General features: G+C 34.3%; 1 long non-coding RNA gene across 3 annotated transcripts in view; it reads left to right on the top strand.

Annotated features, from left to right (window-relative positions):
* The first annotated feature begins 779 nt into the window (after nt 1-779).
* The window catches only part of LOC139363367 (uncharacterized), a 107,204-nt gene continuing 86,193 nt past the window's right edge, over nt 780-21,790 (top strand). The window contains exons 1-2 of one of the 3 annotated variants that reach the window (XR_011623613.1): nt 780-1,036; nt 8,117-8,251. This is a non-coding gene — a long non-coding RNA (uncharacterized lncRNA). Of the gene's footprint in view, nt 1,037-8,116; nt 8,361-21,790 lie in introns of all 3 variants that reach the window. The other 2 variants (XR_011623612.1, XR_011623611.1) reach the window with 2 other exon arrangements.

Raw genomic sequence — 21,790 nt, forward strand, 5'->3', positions numbered from 1 at the left:
TCTAGCCACCCAGCAGAGCCACCAGGCTCTACGCTAGTACTGGGGAGTGCCTGCAAGGAGTCCTGTGATGCAATCTCTCTTCAGGTTTGTCAGCCATGCATACCAGCACCTGCTCTAGTGAAGGCAGCAGGGAAGTGAAGTTGACTCTGTGAAGGTCCTTGGTTGTATTTTTGTTTAGTGCATTGGCTTTCTGTTGCTTGGCCTACAGCTCAGAGGTGGTGCTTTCAAGAGAGTATCAGCTGTGGTCTTGTAAGGGAGGATACAATCTTGTCCTAGGGTGCCCTAAATAAGTATTCAGGTTTCTCAGGCAGTGGGTGGGGCCATAGAGCTCCCAAGAGATCATGTCCTTTGTCTTTGGCCACCAGGGTAGGCAAGGAAGACCATCAGGTGGGGGCAGGGTGTCTGAGCTCAGACTCTCCTTGGGCAGGGTTTGCTGCTGCTGTGGAGGATTGGGTGTGGTTCTCAGGCTGATGGAGTTATGTTCCCAGGGGAATTATGACCTCCTCTGATGCATCATACAGGTTGCCAGGGAAGTGAGGGAAAGCCAGCAGTGACAGGTCTCACCCAGCTCCCAGGCAGCCCAAAAGGCCAGTCTCACTCCCACTATGTCTCCCCTCAACAGCACCAAGTTTGTTTCCACGCAGCTGGTGAGCAGGCCTGAGACCTTTCCTCAGGCTATAAGCCTCCCCACTGAGAATGCAAGGAGACCTTTCAGGTTTCACACCTCCCCACCTGCCACGTTTTCCTCCCCAAGAACCCCTGAAAGACAAAGTCAAGAATGGATTCCTGGAACCAAGAATGTCCACAGGGCTCTTGATGCTGCTTCCTCTACCCCAGGGGAACCTGGACCTTCAGGTTCCCCAGTGAGGATGTGTATTCGGGGATGGACATTCCCCCTCTCACCCTTTGAGTACTCACAGTTTTTCAGCCATGTCACAGAGCCTGTTGCAGCAAGCAGCTTCCTTCAAACGGTCTGTGGATTATCGTAGCTTTCCTGGTATGTCCCTACAGTAGTTCTTGCAGCAAAATTTATGATGTAAGTCTCCTCATGCTGCTCTATCTGTCTGAGTAGGATAGAGTTCTGCCTCCTATATGCCATTTTTCCTGATTGTCATTGTCAATACCATCTCCAAAGAGAGTTTTGGGCAAACATTTTCATTTTTCAGTATTTTAATACTTTATAGATTATATTTTAATACGCTACTTAAATTTAGTATTCTAAATATGCATAATTTTAGTAATTTGATAAATACCATTTATTCATCTAACAAATGTTTACTGGACACCTACCATGTGCCAGGGTACTGTTCTAGGTGATACATTCTAGGTATTCTAGGTGATTACATTAAGACCACAAATTTTAATATGATTTTACTTAAGCCATAGCTTAGGAAAATCAGAACATCAAAATTAGATCATTTGAATTTCATCACTTTGGACTTTTTCTACTAATATTTATATTTCTGTAAAAATTACAAGTCCCAGAGAGCAAGATCATCATCTGTCAACCTTTAAATATTTCACACCCTGTCTGCCATGATACCAGAAAACTAAACTAGGTGAATAGCTCACCCATCCTGTCTCCATTTGCTGGGCCTCTGAACCACTGTGAAATATGTAACTATGAACATTCTGGCACAGTTTCCTATTGTACATTTCCTATTGAATACATGTTTATAGATTCTTTTGTGTCATACAGTATGTGATTATTAAATTTTAAGGGATAATGCCAAACCATTTGCAAAATTCATTGCACCATTTAAACCTCCCACCAACAAGGTATAAGACAGCTGGTGAACACACATCTTTTGATATTGCTTTTAACATTGCCAATCAAATGAGTGTAAAAATTAATATCGATATTGTCTTGCTTTGCATTTCCTTGATCACTAAGGATGTTGAACACCTCTTCGTATATTTATTGACGGCATGTATTTCCTCTTCAGTGAAATGCTTTTGCATATATTTTGTTTATTTTTTAAATTGGGTTGTTTGTGCTTTATTTATTGGTTGGTAGAAGTTCTTTAGCTATTCTTGATACTAATATGTTGTTGGTCCTATGTAACAAGAATACCCTTTTCTAATTTATATAATCTTGTCACTTACACAAATGATGCCCTGATAAATCTTCTTACTTTTAACATAGCAATATTTATCAATATTTTCTTTAAGTGTTTTTTTATTTTAAGAAAATATTTCCTACCCCAAGATTTTAAAAATATCTACCTTTATTTTTAATCATTGTTTTTGAAATTTAAGTATTTAATCCATCTAGAATTTACTTTTGTGTATGGTTTGAGGTAGGAGTTCAATGTAACCTTTTAAAATACAGACAGCTAATTTTCCAGTCCATGTATTGATCAGTTTTACTTTCTCCTATGATCTACAATGCTACTTCTGTCATATATCAATATTCATAAATGCATAGGTGTATTCCACTTACCTAATTCTACTGCACTGGTTACAAATATTTTTTAATGTATGGATTAGTACCACAGTATTTTAATGAAAATCATTTCATAAATCCTGAAACTTGGTAGGATAATTCCTTGCTCCTTGTAGTTCTTTAGAAATATCCTGGCTCTTCTTGTCTGCTTACTTACTCTACCACAGAAATTTTTAGAATCATCTAATAAAGTTTCTTGTAACGCCCTGTAATTAGATTTGCATTAATTTTTTCTCACAACCTTTAATTGGGATTTTATTGAGTCTATAGATCAATTGGGAAAATTAGGAACTTCATAGCATGAATCCTTCTTATTTATAACCATGACATAAGTTCTTACTTATTTAGGTATCTTTGCTATCAAACAACAGAATTTCACACTTTTTGTCAGCTTTACTTATAGATACTTGATATTATTAATACTATAATAATGTCACAGACAAAACATGTTTCTTATTGTTTGCTTTTGGTATTTAGAAATTCAACAGGTTAGCCGGGCGCCGTGGCTCAAGCCTGTAATCCCAGCACTTTGGGAGGCCGAGACGGGCGGATCACGAGGTCAGGAGATCGAGACCATCCTAGCTAACACAGTGAAACCCCGTCTCCACTAAAAATTACAAAAAAAACTAGCTGGGCGAGGTGGCGGGCGCCTGTAGTCCCAGCTACTTGGGAGGCTGAGCCAGGAGAATGGCGTAAACCCGGGAGGCGGAGCTTGCAGTGAGCTGAGATCCGGCCACTGCACTCCAGCCTGGGCGACAGAGCCAGACTCTGGCCCAAAGAAAAAAAAAGAAAAAAAAAAAGATATTCAATAGGCTTTGTATTAGGTTGAACCATAACATATACCATTTTTATATGTCTAAAGGATCACATAATGGCAAATTTAATATGATTTTCTCTAATACATTAATCTCATAATTACTTTGATAAATACCCTTATCATTTCTAATAATTTTAGTTTTTTAAGATATTCTATATAACTGAATATGGCATGTATAGCAATATAGTATTCTTCTTCAACCATCTATTGTAAAAATTTGTCATGTTTTCCTAGAACTTCCACTATAAAATAGAATGGAAGTGGTGATTATGTGATTTTTTTTTGCATATTTCCATATTTCCAAATCTTTTGTTTTTTCTCAATTAGTATAAAAAGTGTAACTTAAAAAATAGAATCAATTTTTCAGGAAAACAAAGTTATCTTCTAACACTAATTTTCTAATAATGATTTTTGTGAATTGTGGTTAGTTTTTTAATCAAATGCTTTTTCTGCATCAACTGAGTTGATCATATGATTTTTCTTTTTTATATGTTAAGATGAATTATATTTATGTATTTTGTAAACCAAAACTGTTCCTTTACACGTAAAATATACCTAACATAATTGGAGTGTATCTTTTTTTCATACACATTGAATAATGTTAATATTTTCTTTGTGGAATTTGTTATATATGTATGATTAAAATGTGTATGTAATTTTTTTCTCCTAATAATTTTGATTTTAGTAAATGAATTGGAGAATGGGGCAAATAACTTTTCTGCTTCTTTGTTGTTTAGAAAATTTGATTAAAAATTGGGATGAAGTGCTGATTGAACAAGTATAGTTCAGATGTCTGCGAGCAGTTAAGAATAAAGAAAAAATGATGGGAAGGTTCCTGTGGCTATCAAAGCTCTGGAAGATTAAAAGGAGACGCAGAAATGGAAGCTACTCTCTTAGGAGCAAGAGAAGTGCGGAGGGTTTTTCCAATGTCCCTGCTTTCAGTGTGCTTCCTGAGGGCTGGTTTCTGTTTCACTTTACCTGGAGCACTGGTGGAACTTTCACAGTTTGGCAGTTGGGGGTGGGGGTGGGGGCGGGGGGGAGTGGCAGCTAAAAGCAAAGAAAAAGGGGCAAGGTACCTGATATGCCTAGCATGGCTCAGAAAGATTGGGAGAGATTGGAGAGGCACAGAACATAAGGCTTCTCCACAAGAAAGGAGGGGAGAGGAGTGGAACATGCCTCCAATGTCTTGGTCCATGGTACATATAACTCCAGAGATAATACATCCATAGACAAGGTTTGAGAGGATCCCAGAATCTCTAAATGGGCAGACTGAGGAAAATATTTTCCTGCCAAAGCCAGTCTGTAAAGATTGGGAGAGGTAGCTGTTTCTTTACATGACCAGACACCAATGCAAACTACAATAAACATGGAGAATCAGGAAAACAACAGAATTAAAAGAACAAATAATAAAAGTAAATATTTAATAACTGACCCCAAAGAAATGCCGATTTATGAATTGTCTGACAAATAATTCAAAATAATCACCTTAAAAAGTTTAGTGAGTTACAAATAATACAGAGAGAGAGCTAAACAAAATCAGGAAAATAATACAAGATCTCATGTTAAACATTCTTACCACAAAAAAAAAGAAAGAAAATTGGTACAGTTTCTTATCTTTTTTTTTTTTCAGTTTCTTATTTTTTATAACTTGTAAAATCATCATGGGCTGGTATTTTCTTCGAGGAATAATATTTTTAACAAGTGCTTTAATTGCTTTGACAGACATAGAACTATTAATGTTTTTATTTCATCATGAGCCAATTCTCATAATTGCAGGTTTTTAGACAATATATTTTTTAAAATTTTCAAAATTATTGCTATATTTTATAGTATTTGTCTTATCATTGTAATTGCTATTGTATGTATGCCTTCCTTTTATTCACAATATTTATCTGTGTCTTCTTTCATTTCTGTTTTAATCACAACAGAGGTTTGTCTTTTCTACTAGTGTTTTTATGAAACACCAACTTTGCTTTGTTGTACATCTCTTTTGCATCTTTCATTTCTTTTTTACTGATTTTCACTCTTGTTTCATTTTCCTCTTTAATTCTTAAGCCTTCTCTATGTATTCTCAGTGATTTTTACTGTCTCTGTTAAATAAGGCTGAAGATATATTGCTTACATGAAAAAAGACTTCTGTGGTCTTCCATCTGTCTTTGGAATCATGGAGAATTTCCCAGCTTCTAGTCCATAACTCTATTGAATAGTAGCGCATATTAATCTTAGTCTTTGAGTTTTCCTTATAATTTTTTGTGTATTTCTTCTCGTTATTATGCAAATTAATTTGTGCTAGTAAAGTGTTTGAAATTGTAAAAGTATTAAATGAATATTTGTTAAATGAGTGAACTAATTAAGATATAGTTAAATCATATGCATATTAATTAATCCACTATCAATAAAAAGCAATTAGTTTTTTCATAGGAGAAACTTGTATTTCCCTAATCTACTCAGTATGTTTGCATTTTAGCTCTTTATTGCTTAGCATTCTACTTCTCTTCCAAATTGCATTCAAGCTTGTTTACCAGGATGAGAGCAAATGCTGTTTATTTAACCTGGAAATTCAAAATACATATTCTTGAGCTCCAAATTGCACAGGACAATTTTAAAAAGAAACAAACTAAACTAAAGCTGTGCATATGAAGCTAAAATGGTAATATGAATACAAATTCTGGCTTTAATTAGTGATACTGTTGTGGGTGAATAGTATTTTTTTAAGTCATTGGTAATGTAGAGAATGAGACTAACAGGTATCTCTTTCAGTTAACTTTTTAGGTTAATAAGGTACCCCTTTATTAAATTATGTAGACTACTACAGAGATTTTCCATGCAAAGGGAAATAAACCATTTAGCTATTTAACCAGAGACTTATTTTTCTAGTTGACTTGTAGATAATGTTTTCTAAAAGAAAAATAAAATTTTACTATCAGGTAGCATGGGAGACTCATATTTTACTCTATTTTTTTGTTCTTGTTGGTCATTATCAACCAAGCTAGATATGCAAGGTAGTTCCACAGTGACACTAACAGAATCTACAAATCCAGCATCAGTTTTCCAGCCATATTTCATATACAATATTTATTTAATTTCAAAATAAATATATAATTTCATAAGTGCAATACTGGATACATAAACCTACTAGAGACCCGGCATCTCAAATAACGTGGATGGACTTAAAATAGGCAGAACAGGATATCAGTCCTTCCCAAAATGTTAAAACCAGATGCTAACAACATAACTGGCTCCCAGGCCCTAGGGTAACACTTTTGGAAAATTATTTTGGACACCAGACAAATCGATATAAGAGTCCTATTAAGAGCAGCTGGAAAGAATAACAGTCATCATTGCAGCTACAGGATAGTCAATTACTTGCTTACAACTGATTAGAATGACACTTCTATGTGATTGTTTTAGGGCCTCTCTTTTATTTCATTTTCCCAAAATTGGCAAATTGGAAGATTGCTGAGTTAGAAAAAATCACTGATGAGCAGGGGACAGAGAACGTTCACAAGCAAAAATAGGCATATCATTAATTGATAGTGAATTCAGTGACAACAATCATATCTATCTTTCTCCTACTTTCAGACATAACATTCAAGTCCTTTACAGAGAATATCCCATTTAATGCTCAAAAACCCTTTGAGATATATAAAATTAGCTCTTGCTATTCAAAAATTTCACTATTCATTCACTATAATGACTTGCATTTTTTTTTTTTTTTTTTTTTTTTTTTTTTTTTTTTTTTTTTTTTTTTTTTTTTTTTTACCAAAACTTCACTATCAAAGTCCAAAGGTCCCTAAACAAAATTGCATGTGTGTATCGGCAAAGACATCTAAATTGGGTGTTCTTCCTTGTGAAAAAACATCAATCATATTGCAGTTTTATCTCTGCTGTTCTCCTGATGAGATTATGATGTATATTAAAGTTGTTTAAACCTTTTACATTATTACTATTATGTTCTCCACACTTTACTTTGAAGTTTATACTAAAACAGATTCCTGTTTGCTATGTCAGATGCCTGAGGGCACTATTAACAAGTTTCAATTTAGGTAGTCACTTTTCTATATTTATCATATTATTTTATTTTTTATTTGCATTGGAGTTCTTGTCGTTTGCAGTGTGAAAGGAAAACTCACAGTAATATTGTATACTGCACAGAAATATACTCACCAGTGAAGTAACTTCACTTTATTACTTGTTAAATAATTAGGTATGTTGTATTCTGACTGTTTTATGCTATCCAGAAATCATTTGTGGATTATGACTTTGATATTTTTAAATGTTTTAATAACACTTGGTTGGCATTTTGGGATGTGCTTAGAACTTATTATGATTTTTTTCCATTAAAAATAATGAAATACAGTCTCCTGCTATCTGGAAATTTGCTATTGCTCTTTTTGGGAATGAAAAAGTTTTGGCTAATAAGAGATGTCTATACTTTCGTTATCTATACTTTCATTATGTCTATACTTTTCCTTATCAAAAATATACAGATGAAGAAGCAGATCTCCATGTTAGCTCGTTATTGATTTAGCAAACATTTATTATGCACATTCTATGTGTCACTGACAAAGTAGTGAATAAATAAAGGTATCTACCCTCATTTAAGTGTCATTCTAGAGAATCCTGGAAAAATTTTTTTAAAACTGGCAAAAAGGAGTAAATCAGATTGGAGATTAAGAAATGATTAGTACTACAAAGAAAAATAAAGCAGAGAATGGAGATGGGGTCAATGGGTTAAAACAGAGGTAAGGTTTTATTATTATTTTAATGACGGTCACAAGAGTCTTTATGGTTAAATAACTCTGAGCAAGTGATATATCAAAACTCAATTATTTTTCTCTGATTCTTGCCAGTTCTGGAAGTACTCACTGCAGAGACAAATGGAAACGAGTCCACTCTAGGAAGAAGAATAACTGGAAGCTTGAAAGTTTTTCTGAATGAGCTATGTAAACGTGACTTGGAAATGTGACTTCAGGAGAAAGAACCAGGTTTGACACAGTGAGCTAATCTTAAACAGGAACAGGAATTGAAGCAGAATGGCCACAAATGAGCTGAATAAATCAGTCATTGACAAATAGGGATACATATAAGCATTTAGTAAGTATAAGTATTAAGTAAGTAAAAGTATTTAGTAAGTAATATGATAAATCCACACTTATACATTATATGTATAAAAATAATCCATAAAAGTACCTATTTTAGAGAAACAGGAAAATTGTTCCCATGATGCAGTATCCATTCATTCACTCACTCATTTCATAATATTAAACTTAGAAGAGTTGTCAGAATATATGCTGTGCCCAAGGATAGTACAACCGACTATGACATCTTCTCATGTAATATTCACATACTAGTTAGGAAAAATAGTACTATGAACTGATTAGTTAGCTAAGGTGTTGCAAATGCTATACCAAAAACAAACAAACAAACAAAACATGAATACGACAATGGAAAATGTTAAAGAATTAAACCTAGATTCAGAAAAAGAGGCAGCATGTAAAAAAAAAAAAATAGGATAACTTTAGACAATTCTATTAAATCTATTTCTCAGAGTAAAATGGGATAAGACAAAATGGAAATATATCATCAAGCCCTCAATAAATTAGGAAATGTACAAAATGGGCTAGAGGTAAGATTTTCTGATCAATAGCAGTTATTTTCCTGTTGTCAGCTCCTACCACTCTCAAATTCCTAACCCAACCTGAGGCAGCGGTGCCTCAAATTCCACCCCACATTTAACGAGTCACATTTAATGGAGAGGATAATGTTCAGCATCTTCAGTTCTGCTAATTTCACAAGAAGCAGACGCTACCCTTGGGGAAGAGAAGTGAGAGCCTCTCTAGGAATCCATTGCAGATAGTTTCCTTTTTAAAAAATGCAGGCCTATTTTGATCTCTGTGCCTCTATGTATTTCTGGTTGTTTTTCACTCTTATTGTCATGGGGGACTGAAACTACTGTTCATTCTATTCTTCCATGTTCAATTCACAGATGATTAGGACTGTGTTTTGGGAAAACTTTGCCTCTCAGTTCCTTTGTTCAGAGCTGCCATAAGGAACAAGATAGACATTGATAAAGACAGGAAAGAAATCACAGATCCCTGTATCCTCTGCTTTGCTACTGTCAGTGATTTTTTCATCAGCATCATTTAAATGTGTGCATTTCTTCCCTATTTTAATGTTTTAAATAGTTCATCCCACTCCAGTCTTCTCTCATCCACATTCACAGCCAAAATTATTGAAATCATTCCTAATCCTCACTTCCTCACTTGTCATTCTCTATTCCACCCTTAGAATTCCCACAATGTTTTTCATTCCCACAATGTCACTGAAGCTGCTTCTTGAAAAGGCTGCCAATCACTACACATCCTAAACACAAAATATATTTTAGTTCTTCTCCTACTTAGCCTCTCAGCAGAATTGCACATCAATATTTGTTCAACATCAGTACTCTCTTCAGTTTCCATTAAACCACTGTCTACATCAGTCTTCATTCTTCCTCTGTGGCCCCTCTATTTCATTCGCCTCCTCTGCCTTTCTGGTGCTCATTCTAAGTGTCAGTGTTCCTGGGGTTCTGGGCCAGGTTATCATTTTTATTCACCTTCCCTAGACTCCTTTGCTGATTTCATTCACTTACATGGTTTCAATTGACCTCCATATCACATTGACTCCAAAACTTATGGCACTAGCTAATATATCATTTTACTTTAGTGTTAGTAGATTGATCTATCTTTTAAGCATTTTTACTTAAACTATAGCACCACAAATTCATCATAAAATTAAATTACTCATTTTATGTTTCTCTTGTTGTATTTTCTCTTACCTATATTACTCACTATCTTACATCCATTTATCTAACTCTTAATAAAATCCTACCAAATCCTACAAAAATCTAACACATTACTTACATTTGACCATCTCTTTTAAAACAGTGTTCTCTAAACATTTTATTTCAAAACATTATTATATGTGTATACATTTATATGTTATAAAAATATGCAAAATTAAAAACATGGTTGAAATAAAATAAAAATAAAAAGAAGTTCTAATGTTTCTTTTTTTGTCTGGCCCATTAGCCGCCCTTGTGTATCCCAGGAGTATATACCCCATACTTCAGAGACCACAGGTCTAGGTATCATCATGCTAGACTGCCTAGAATGTTGCAGCAGTGTTCTATCTTCATTTATGGCACTATAGACAGAAGAGTCATTCTCAAAAGAAAAAAAAAAAAACATGACTCCTGTTTAAAATCCTTCAGTAGCTTATCACTGCCTCAGGGGAAAAAACCTTAATTCAGTAACAAGATCCCTTTTGGTCTATTATCTCCCCTAGCCTGTATCTGGGCTTCTTCCCTGCACCCTGACTGCAATAAACCTTACAAATGTTACTCCCTTCTCTTAAAACCCACCTCTGACTTCACTGAGTTCACTCTTATATGCTGTTAAATATTTAGCTCAGATTTCATACCCAAAAAAACTTACCTAGACAGGGACAGGTGACCTTAATCTGTGCTTCCAAGACATCCTAGGATTTCCTTTTTTCAAATCATAATTCATTTACTTGAAAATATAATCATCTGTTTCAGCCTGACTCTGGTACCACTCAAGACCATAGATTATTCGCTTCTGTATTTCATGCTTGTGAAATGTCTTTTAAGTTAGTGAATATTGTCTATGAGCTTTAAGTTTAACTATTATCTTTTCTTTCTTCCTGAATGTAGAGGTGCATGTAGCAGAAATGTTAAGAGCTTAGGTTTTGGAGTCAGCCAGACTAGGCTGAAATCCTGGCTTATTCATTTCTTATTTGTATAACATTGAGCAAGTTACATTCAATCTCTGAATCTCAGTTTGTGCATCTGTCAAATGGAGTAAAAATTCTTACCTGATACGATTACTGTAGGGATAATGCATGTAATAAATATATCTAGCATATTTGAAGATACATTGTAGAAATTCAACAAATTGAGCATGTATTCATTTATTATTTTCTTTTTTTTATTATTAAGTTCTAGGGTACATGTGCATAACGTGCAGGTTTGTTACATATGTATACCTGTGCCATGTTGGTGTGCTGCACCCATCAACTCATCAGCACCCATCAACTCGTCATTTACATCAGGTATAACTCCCAATGCAATCCCTCCCCTCTCCCCCCTCCCCATGATAGGCCCCGGTGTGTGATGTTCCCCTTCCCGAGTCCAAGTGATCTCATTGTTCAGTTCCCACCTATGAGTGAGAACATGCGGTGTTTAGTTTTCTGTTCTTGCGATAGTTTGCTGAGAATGATGGTTTCCAGCTGCATCCATGTCCCTACAAAGGACACAAACTCATCCTTTTTTATGGCTGCATAGCATTCCATGGTGTATATGTGCCACATTTTCTTAATCCAGTCTGTCACTGATGGACATTTGGGTTGATTCCAAGTCTTTGCTATTGTGAATAGTGCCCCAGTGAACATACATGGGCATGTGTCTTTATAGCAGCATGATTTATAATCCTTCTGGTATATCCCCAGTAATGGGATGGCTGGGTCATATGGTACTTCTAGTTCTAGATCCTTGAGGAATCGCCATACTGTTTTCCATAATGGTCGAACTAGTTTACAATCCCACCAACAGTGTAAAAGTGTTCTTATTTCTCCACATCCTCTCCAGCACCTGTTGTTTTCTGACTTTTTAATGATTGTCATTCGAACTGGTGTGAGATGGTATCTCATTGTGGTTTTGATTTGCATTTCTCTGATGGCCAGTGATGACGAGCATTTTTTCATGTGTCTGTTGGCTATATGCATGTCTTCTTTTGAGAAATGTCTGTTCATATCCTTTCAAGGGTTTCCAGAAATGGTGATTTCAAGTGTGTCTTAGGGTAGATGGGTTTAGGCATTAATTTATTAATTCAATAAATAATTGTTGCCCTCTATATGAAAGCTGCTTTGCAAGTGTTTTAAGCATTTGTTTTAGGTAATCATGCTATTGGCATTTTATAACTTCTGTTTCCATATTTTATTAATAAACTTTTTTTCGAGACAGGGTCTTGGTCTATTACCTAGCCCAGAGTGCAGTGGTATAATCATAGCTCACTGCAGCTTTGACCTTCTAGGTTCCCGTGATCCTCCTGTAGCTGGGACTACAGTCATGCACCACCACTCCTGGCTAATTTTCTTTATTTTTGTAGAGAGTAAGTCTCAATACATTACCTCGAATGGTCTTCAAGAGAGCCTCCCACCTTGGCCTCTCAAAGTTCTGAGATTACAGGTTGCACTGCCACACCCAGGGTTATTAGCAAATGTTCATCATCTCATTTCATTTCAATTTCATATTTTTAAATCTTTTGTTTCTACTTCTCTTAATCGAACATATATCTTTCAATTTTAATACATTTTTTCTAATAGATCTCTCCTTCTGTATCCAGTGTCATGTTTTTCTAAATCAATTATCTACATCGTGTTTTATTTAGAAGACTGCATCCAATCACCCATAAAGTAGCTCCTATAAAATTTCAGGTCATTTAATAAAGGTCATGGGGTTCTATAGGCTATTACATTCATACATTTTTCACTTGACTTTTTTTTTCCCTCTCTCACTTAGAGGGACACTGAAGCTAATGTAGCCCTATAGTTAGTTTGAAACTTCATGTATACCTTATATACACTAATGTCCAACCAATGATAATTACCATGAAAATAAAAGAGCTATTAAGCCTAAACAGTTAGTAGTTAATCTGGCTTGACATTCTGTATCTATCAGTGAGTACTGTTTAATGCTTAGGGGAAGATGGAGAATACATTACATATATATACACACACACACATATATACACATATATACATATATACACACACATATGTATGTATATATGTGTGTGTATATATGTGTGTGTGTATATATATAGTTTTTTGTTTTGTTTTGTTTTGTTTTCTGAGACAGCGTCTCACTCTGTCGCCCAGACTGGAGTGCAGTGGCGCAATCTCGGCTCACTGCAAGCTCCGCCTCCAGGGTTCACGCCATTCTCCTGCTTCAGCCTCCTGAGTAGCTGGGACTACAGGCGCCCACCACCATGCCGGCTAATTTTTTTGTAATTTTAGTAGAGACGGGGTTTCACCGTGTTAGCCAGGATGGTCTCTAACTCCTGACCTCGTGATCTGCCCGTCTCGGTCTCTCAAAGTACTGGGATTAGAGGCGTGAGTCACCGGGCCCGGACGAACACATTATATTTCTAACTGTGCAAAACCATTCCAAGGAAAAATGGTTTTATTCTGTTAAATAATCATCAGTTACCATTTCAAGAAAAATGGTTTTCTTCTGTTAAATAATCATCAGTTTGAGTCCAAAACATAAGGACTGAGGAATCCAATGCTTAGGAAATATTCTGCATAGTAAAATTGCAAAAGCTATTCTCATGCTTAGGTATCCTCCTATAGTCAACATTTTCCAGGGTAAATTCAGTCCCATGTCATAGCCTGCTGACAGTACTTTTAAAAATAAATAAGAAATTCTTTTTGTTTTTTCTCTTTAAATCTTTAGTTGAAGATAACCTTAGAAATAACTGATCCAGGTAAATATCCACAGAATATCTATTTAAAAAATTATTTTTATAAGGCATGCATTTTATTGACATTGTTTTTCCCTCATGTTTTTCTAACAATTTCCCCTTCAGCACAAATGTATTTATGAAAAAGAGCTAGAATCCAAATAGATGGATAATATCTATAACAAGGCAGAAAATGACAAGCCTGAGAACAAATTGTTCTACAGAACTCAGGACTATAGACATATGTCATGAACCCCTGGTTGTGTTGTATTGTCTGTAAGTCGCGGAGCTTCTACGAGATTGTCCTTCAAGTCATATAATTTTTACTTTGAGTTACTCCAAATATGGCCTTTATATGTGCCCTTACCAAAATGATGAGCTGTAGTACGTAGAAGTGCTTAAGCAACATCTCTAATCATCTGTACGTAAGATGATCAGCTTCTGTATTTGTGCTGTAATCATTTGAGTTCCTTATTTCCTAAAGTGTGATAACACAATATTGTTTTACAGGTAAGCATTAATGAAACCTAATGTCTGAGAAATGTAAGTGAGCTTTTTTATTTAAAATAAAAATAAACTGGTAAAACACAGACCAAAACAAATTCAACCCCACTTCAAAGCAAATGTCACTGAACAGGATAATCACCACGAATATAGAGTATAGATTCCATAGCATTTGGTGGTTGGAGTGGCTGGTGGGGAAGAAGGCAAGTATATTTTTTGGCATGTTTAGTATAATGAAATGGTAATTATATCAAGCAGTGGTCATTCTTTCAAAAAAAATAGGATTATTTATTACTATACAATAAGAGTTATTCATTTAATTATTACTACAATTCCAATGATTGATACTATATCACTTTTTCAAGGAGCAAAATGAGTCTCAGAAAGACTTAACAATTTACCCCGTTGCCTAGTTTGCAAATGTATTCTAAAACTAGTACTTTTTTCAGTCAACCACATCATTTTCTTGCCCAAAGTCTGTTAATAAACACTTCAGTGATGTTCTTCATGTGCACAATGTAAAGCATTAGATTGTTGGTAGGACTTCTGCGATAAAAAGGGATACTGAAAAGTTTCTTGAAATAAAAAAGAAAAAGTCATATTGGATTAATATCAGAAGCTATCATTAAACCAAAACTGATTAGGTCCCAGACACCATGCAAATCCCTTCATGATGCAACACATATAAAATATAACACATTATCATTCATTCATTCTTTCAATGTTAATTGAATGCCTTTTATGTCATAGTTATGTTTAAAATGCCATGAGGCTGTTATTCTTATCCCTATTTCATAGACGAAGAAACTAAAGTTTAGAGACTTTACATGTCTAGCTCAAGGTCACACAGCTCCATGTAATAGTGTCAGTAGAACTGACTTTAGAGCTAGAGCTCCCAACCATTAAGCCTCACAATTTTGGGGAAAGCACCAGGAGGCTAATGAAAATTATGATGGTTATTTTGATAGAAAATGAAGAGCTGCTCTACAACACACAGCTTCAAACAGGAAGCATGGAGGTCTGAATTCCTCTTATCTAATATACTTGTTAGTAAATGACTTTTCTATAAAAGCCTTTTAAATTTCAGGTGAGACACCAACTATTATCAACTAGTCCCTCTCCTTGGTTCCTTCTGACATTTGCACATCATCTAATTTTATTCTTTTAATTTCTTGCTTCATATTTATATACTTACAAAATCAGATCCTCTTTCTAGAGTTCGTGTACAGCAAGAAACTTTTATTGAAAGGATGATTATGACTATTTTTCACATAACCACATAATCTAAAATTCAGAAAACAAAAGCCATATACCTCAAACAGAACAACTTGCCTACCTCCAGAGTTCATGTGAAGCAATCAAATGTGCTCTTCTGGTGCCTATATTTTGATCGTTAATGCTATTCTCTACTAAAAGAGCCAGAGCTCCTTGAATAATAGCTGATTTAATGTCTTGTGAAAGGAAAAAGCAAGATAAATCTGATTTTTTAAAATACGTTTTTGGAGCAATTTTAGATTCACAGCAAAACTGAGAGGAAGATATAAATATCTCCCATACTCCACCTCCCCACATATATGCATAGTTTCCCCTATTATCAACACCCCCCTCCAGAATGGTACATTTATTACAACTGATAAACCTATACCAACATATTGTAATCACTAGAAGTCCTTAATTTTTATTAGGGTTCATTGTTGGTGTTGTACATTCTCTGAATTTGTACAGATCTATAATGACATGTATTCAGCATTATAGTATCTTACAGAATATTTTTACTAACCTGAAAGTCCTCTGTGTTCGGCTTGTTGAATGTCCTCCCTACCCCTATTCTCTCACAATAACTGATCTTTTGCCTTTCCAGAATGTCATAAAGTTGGAATCATACAGTATGTAGCCTTTTCATATAGGTGTCTCCCACTTATTACTATCCATTTAAGTTTCCTCCACGTCTTTTCATGGCTTATTAGCTCATTTCTTTTTAGTGCTGAATGTTATTCTGTTGTTTGTGCATGTGCCACAGTTTATCAGTTTACCTATTGAAGGACATCTTGGTTGCTTCCAAGTTATCGCAATTATGAATAAAGCTACTATAAATATCCATGTGTTGGCTTTTGTGTGGACATAAGTTTTAACTTTGGTAAAAATCTCAGATTTTGTGGTAAAAGAATGCTTCTAGAGTACTCTGTGATTACAATAATAAAAATAATAACAGACAGCCTAGATAAAAAGGTAGTGTCCAAGTAAAGAGAAGCTGAGCAGCAATAGGGAAAATAATCAGAACAAGTTGACATTGACACTGACAGGAAAGGGTAACAAAAACTGTGCTAGAGGGTATGCACATGTGAGTTTCCCTTGTCTATAAAAAAAGCTGTGCATTGAGCATCTAAAATTCTGTGAGTCTGATACAAAGTTTCAGTCAAGCAAGATAATAAAAGACAAACATGGACTTGTTTCATAGGGTGATAAATTTAGAAAGATATGTAAATGATGGTGAATGTTCAATAAAATTTATCCAACTGAGAAATTTCGAATGATTAGAATTGAGATGGGAAGCCATATGTTGCATAGACTTGTGGTGACTAGCCTCCAAGATGCCCCTGAATGATTCTTGCCTATTCATATTCACACTGTGTGGTTCTCTCCTACATAGAATAGGGCTGACCTGGATAACTAACAGTTTGACTTCTGAAGGCTACGTAATAGAAGACATTGCACTTTCTCTCTTACTCTCTTTTGGTTCATTTACTTTGAAGGAAATTAGCTGTTGTATGATGAGGAACTCAAACAGCTCTCTGAAGAGAAACACATATCAAGGAACTGAAGCCTTCTGCCAATAACCAGCACTAATTCACCAGGAACATGAGCAGGCTATGTGGAGGTGAATCTGCAGCTTCAATCAAGCCTTTGCTAACATCTTGCCTGGAACTCACGAGAGATTACCAGCTAAAATTACCAGAACTCCCAGCTAGGCTGTTCCCAAATTCCTGATCCATGGAAATTCTGTGAGATACCCATTTATTGTTGTTTTAACCTGCTCATTTTAGGGAAAATGTGTTATGCAACAACAAATAAGTATACAGTATTGGAGGGGAAAATATCTAGAATAGTTTGTAACAAAGGTTAAAGTTGATAAGTTCATGAAAATGGGGAGTAAGGTAGGATGTAGAGGAGAAAACTCACATAATATTAAGAAAAGGCACAAATGCCTCTGAGCTTTCTACCTGCTCGTAGAATAAAAAACAGGAAGCAAGTCAAAGTAAATATGAAATTTAAAAAAAAGAATGAATTAGGTCACTATAAATAGAAAAAGAAGCCAGGAGATAAAGAACAAAACAAAAGTTCATTTTGACAAAAATGGTCACAAAATTCAGAATGGCATCTTTTAAAAGGAGATTAAAATCAGGTCCATTTAAAACAAAATCACTAGTGACCTGTAACACAAAGCATCTAGTTCTCCATATTATATTACATTACAATCAGAAGTACAGGCTTCATATGGTTTTAGGCAGGTCAGTCCTAAGACACATATGGGGCACTAATTAGGGTAAAGGGAGAAAAATAAGGAAGAAAAATTTTGCTATTGCTTCATATAAATATGTAAACATGTAAATCTAACCCAAATATTGGAGAGTATTTTAGGTACCACAAATATGGTATTCTTCTTGTTGACTCTAATCATGTCAATACATGCAATAAATCCTTTAGTTGCATGCTCTTTTACCAGTTGGCTTTGCTACATAAGGAGAATGGTACAACCTTGGTTCTCATTTGGCTCTACTAACATGTCTCAGGATGATAACTTTTCCAGTATATAAATGTGGACACATGTACTACATTATCAGGCAGTATCTAAAGGGGCAGCATTACTATCAGCTTATATATTATGTATCTTATTTTAAACTCCAAGTAAAATTTAGCTTGGCATGCATATGAATAACAACCTTATGAATGATAAGGTAAAAATGTCACCAATTTCAAATACAGTATCTAAAACAGTAACTTAGATTGAGTGGTATATTCTCCAAAAATCCTTAGTTGAGAAAAAGACATGCTTGCCACCAGATAAAAATTTATATAAGAAGGCATTATTATAATGTATTATTTTGCCACAAAAACCTAATGGCAGTGAGTCATTTTGCACTAAAATAAATAGAAATATTGTAAAATATAAAATATATAACTCATACTGCTAAATAGCTTGGGCAAATGACAAAATTGTCAACTTTTACATTTTATTTTGTTTGTTTTATATCTATTCAAATAACTGCTTATTAAAGCATGCTCACTGATTTTGAGTAAGTCTACAAAAAAAACTTATTTTAGAACCTTCTCTAACATATATATAAATTTATTGGCTTATTAACTACATTAGAGAATCAACCAAGTCAAAAGTTAATAAGAACTTTAAGTTTTCCAGATTGTATCTGCTTTCTATTTTATAAAAATAAAGAGCAACACTTCATAACACAGTTACAAGTTCTAAGTGAACTCTACTTTAACTCAAACTGATAGACATAATGTGAGACATATCTTAATTTAATTACTTATTATATCTGATCCCTAATAACTACACCAGTTATTTTGTAGAAGGATGTTCTATGCTAAAGAAATCTGCACCTTTCAACATCATTTAGTAGCCAAAAGACAAACTCATATACAGTACTTTGCAATTTTTTAATGCTTTTGCATTTCTTTATTCTACAAGCTCTTGGAGAGCCAATCTCCTATCTAACCTCAATTTCGAATTCCAGAGTAGTGCATGAGCACACTATATTACCCATGTGGGATAGAATTATGGCTTCAACATTATTCTGCCTCTGACTCTTTGGGGTGTTTTCCTTCAGTGATCTTACATGGATAGGCTTAATTTTCTATATTTCTTTCTCAGTACGCATTTCCTTTTCAAAACTATGTACTAACTTTAATACAACATTTTGGCCTCCACTTCAATACTGCATAGGCTGAAGTTTTAATTTGCCTATTCTTTTCCTGGACCCCAATTAATCTAACCTAGATGAAGAAATGTATTCTAAAATATTAGTGGAACATTAATACTAGTAAATAACATCTGAGTCCTAAAGTTTAATCCTTAAGGACTAAACGTGGTAACTAAATTTTACCTAATCATTTGAGTACCACGGTTTTCTAAGGAGCAGCAACAGGAGAAACACCTGCCCTCTCCCACAGGCTAATTTTAATTCTTTCACAAATCACTGAGCAGTCCTGTGAGTCATATACATGAATTTCCACATGAATATGTATGAGGATATTTTATTAAAGCATATATTTGAAATAAAATCTTTCTGATGTAGTCATTTATGAAAACATATTTCTATTAACCAACGAGTTGCTAACATTTTTATAATCTCTTAAATCTTTATTTATGTTATATTTCTTGCTGAAAGTAACGAGCTGTGTGAATTTCAAGAAATGGTACCAATGCAGCACAGATGAAACATAAATTCTTCAAAATTCATTTCCCTTTAATACCGCCTTGCTATACTGCACCTCAATCTTTCAAGTTCTACTTTTCTATTTCGCTCTCAAGTACCAAGCATTAGAATTTTGATTTTATATACAATATTTCAAGTGGACTGAACCATTTTGTTCAATAAGAATATTACAGTAGTAAAGCATGTCAAACAATTGCCAAATCTATTATTTAAATAATTTTGAATATATAAAACTTAATACCCATGGTTATTTTCAGAAATGAGCAATAAAATATTACATACAACTTTATTATGCTGATGGTAATTGTCTAATTAATCATAATAGAGGAAGAAATAATAATATTGCTTTGACTTATCATCTACCTATTGTTTATTCAGCTATAAACAATGCTGGTTGATGTAAATACTGGCATAGGCCCAAAATGATATCAATAATTTTTGTTTTGTCAAAGTAAGAAAGTACCAACAATTATTCATCTTACTGTTTCAGTGGGTTTAATATGCCACTTGTTTAACTTTGAGAAAAATTTTAGCTTAGTTGGTCAAGTAATATTGTAACACATCTCTTTGGAGATAATTTTTGGTGAAATTGTCACTGTCAGTTATGTCTTTATAGATGTTAAAAATTTAGCAAGAATATTTCATGTTTTAATTTCCCAGTATCTCAAATTATAATTTCCTTAAAAGCCTTAGTTCTTTAATGTTACATTAAGCCAATAACTGTTCTTTCCTGAATTCTAAAAATTTTGGCTTGTATACTGATGTTTTCTTAATATAATAATTTTTTACTCTTTTGAGTTTTTGAAATGTATATATTTTAACCTTTAAATATATTTTAAAATTGAATTATAATGAGCCTTTGTTTTTTTAAAAACCTTTATGTTACCTGCAATTTTACTGCACCTACATTTGGGTGCAGTACTACAATATTACACAACACAAACAAGCAAACAAATCTACAAACCCCTCTTTTACTGTTTCCTGAAGCCCCTACATTTAAGTCAGTAACTAATCAGCTTACACACAGTATATACCTTATGAACTCTCCTGTTCATGATAATCATTTAATTTTGTGTTATGTATATTTCCCCCAGAGTATGACATTTCAATTCTGTCTGATTTCTGAAGGCTTACTTCAGCAGATGTTCCGTACGGAGCTAGAATGACTTGCCTGGTAGCTCTGTTTCTCTAATTTTAATCAAATGTTCAGTCATGTGAAGCCAGAGGGAATTTCTTTTTAAATTATTATAAATTTCACACAGAGCTACTGTGTGGTGCAAACAATCCAAAATGCTGCTTTCTAAAAGGTTAGAAAGTCAGTTGAAACACAGTTGAATACAAATAAAAGCATTTATGCAAGTGAGTGGCCTGAGCCCCTCTCTTGCTTTGTCTAAACTTCAAAGCCAGGATGTTCCCATCTGTTGACTGAAAAGTTTCCACCAAAGGGCATGATTGGAGAGGTGCTAGAAAGCAGCTCTTGTTCCCCAAATCCCCTCTCCCATCCAATGTATGAAATGTTTTTCAAAGGATATACAACAGCTCTTCTAGTATCACAGACAGTTTAAAATGCATGGATTCTTAAGAAAAGGAAAACTAGTGACTTCAATTTGTGCAAAGATGTAATTTACTAGCATTAGACCTGAGTTGAATCTATGACTGTTTAGATGTGTGAAAATAGCAGAAGAAAGGAGAGGTGTTGACAGGGAATAGAGCAGAGGACAAAGAAATAACTCAGAAATAGCAAAAGTCAAACTTTCTCCAATTTACAACTTTAAACTCTTCCTTGAATCTTGGATAAGATACTATAAAGACAGAAAATAATTTTCAATTTCAATGAAAAATACTGAAATAAAAAGGAAAAATAAAAAGGAAAAAATTAAAATGATTAAAACTGAGCTCACATACTGGTTTTAGAGTTCTTATGGCAATAGCTGTACCTTTATAATCAGACTTTATAATCAGGCTCAGACAGCCATTTAACAAGAAAAACTTAAACTTTTAAAATGGTAAAAAATATATTTCAGACCTACACAGATTTTTTATT

This window comes from Macaca nemestrina, chromosome 5 (genome assembly GCF_043159975.1).
Source record: "Macaca nemestrina isolate mMacNem1 chromosome 5, mMacNem.hap1, whole genome shotgun sequence".
NCBI classification, from domain to species: Eukaryota; Metazoa; Chordata; class Mammalia; order Primates; family Cercopithecidae; genus Macaca; species Macaca nemestrina.